Consider the following 1,616-nt stretch of genomic DNA (forward strand, 5'->3'; position numbering starts at 1 on the left):
AATGTATTTGCCAGTAAATCACCAACGTTTGCCAACCATCACTACAATGGTAGAGTTTCTCTTTTCCATAATTAAATCTCCACAACACCTCCCATGACACCACAAATATTACAAAAAATGTTTTAAAAAATCTCATTTGACAGATCTTATACTCGTCTTCAGTATTTAGCTCCGAAGTCTCATCCTCTGCCAAAAATAGTTCTACTAATCTCATCGGCTGAAACGTCCATCCATGTAGTGAGAAGACAGTCTTTGCTGGCCCATGGTCATTCTAATCCAATTTCCCCAGCCAGTAGGGCTGCATAGCAGAGTAAGGCTCAGATTGGGGGTGAAGGGGGAAGGGACGGGGCTTATTTTCTCTAGTATAAGTTCGCATCTAAAGCTTGGTGGGAGAGCAGAACCAGAAAGGCTTGAGGGAAGGGTCCAGGCCCTGTACTCGGTCAGAAGAGAAGGAGGAGGAGGAGGAGGTGGAGGAGGAATGCTTACCATGCTTGTTGTATTTGTATATCTGTAAGAACTTTCTTCATTTTCTTCCATGTCTTCTTTTCCATCTATTTTCCATGCCAGGTGCCAAGGGATTCACAGGAGGAATGCCAGGACAGATGTTGGGTAGGGAGTAGGTAGGGACCTAGGGGTTGGCCTCCCGGATGCCCTGGTTATGGTGCAGGAAGGGGGTGCACTGGGGAGAAAGCTGGATTCCCCCGGGGAGCTGCTGCTGGAGATGGAGAGGGGCCTGCAGGGCAGGCAGGGTGGTCAGGTGGTGGATGGCAGGATGGGCACCTTCAGGGTACCTGACGTCAGTAGATCTGGATTTGGACCTGGCTGCTTGGCATTGGGATTCCACTTGTTCAGGTGTTTCCTCCAGCCTTTACACACACCACCACCCGGGCTTGACTCACCCTGCCTCTCACCTCAAGTTCTTTTTCCTAAAAATAAAACAAATCTAGTAAGATAATTTGCATGTCACCGAGTTCACTCATTTCAAGTATACAACCCAGCGGTCTGGAGTATATTTACAGAGTTGTGCAAACATCTTCATGATCGAATCGATAACATTTCCATCACCTACAGAAAAAGCGCTGACCCACTACCAGTCACGCCATTGCCCCTCTCTGCACTCACCCCTTCGTCACCACCGGTTCCTTCCTGTCTGCAGTGACTTCCCTCTTGTGCACATTTCACAGGTGCTGAATCACAGAACAGGTGCCACTGTAAGCACTTCACTCACTGGCGATAAGAATGTGTGCATTGTTGCGGGAACATCAACACCACCATCTGTAAATACATGGATTGCTTCACTTGGTTGCTTGTCACTCTTGTGCAGCGACCATGCCGATCTATCTGTATGGTTCCAGTTTTAATGGCATCGGCTGTCACAACAGTAATCACTTACTTTTCCTTAGTGGTTTACACAATAATTAAGGATATCATTCTTTTTCAATTTTTATCTTCCAATATCAATTCACCCCTTCCATGATTTATGTTATATATTTGTACATACTTCTTTTTGTTCAACAATTTAGCCAGTAGTTGCTTTATTCTGTTATGAAAAGTAATACTGTGTGTTAATGAGACTGTTTTTCTGGTTTTGGTCTCATGCATTTTTGCTTTACCCT

At 45.4% G+C, this 1,616-nt stretch overlaps 1 non-coding gene across 1 annotated transcript; it reads right to left on the reverse strand.

The window, feature by feature from the left end:
- Nucleotides 1-1,279: 1,279 nt before the first annotated feature.
- LOC112870540 (U6 spliceosomal RNA) lies at nucleotides 1,280-1,381 on the reverse strand. Its single transcript, XR_015242776.1, has one exon. It is a non-coding gene; the product is annotated as a U6 spliceosomal RNA (small nuclear RNA).
- Between the last annotated feature and the right edge of the window lie 235 nt (nucleotides 1,382-1,616).

Source organism: Puma concolor, chromosome D3 (assembly GCF_028749965.1).
Source record: "Puma concolor isolate L17-30 chromosome D3, mPumCon1.1.hap2, whole genome shotgun sequence".
Lineage (NCBI taxonomy): Eukaryota > Metazoa > Chordata > Mammalia > Carnivora > Felidae > Puma > Puma concolor.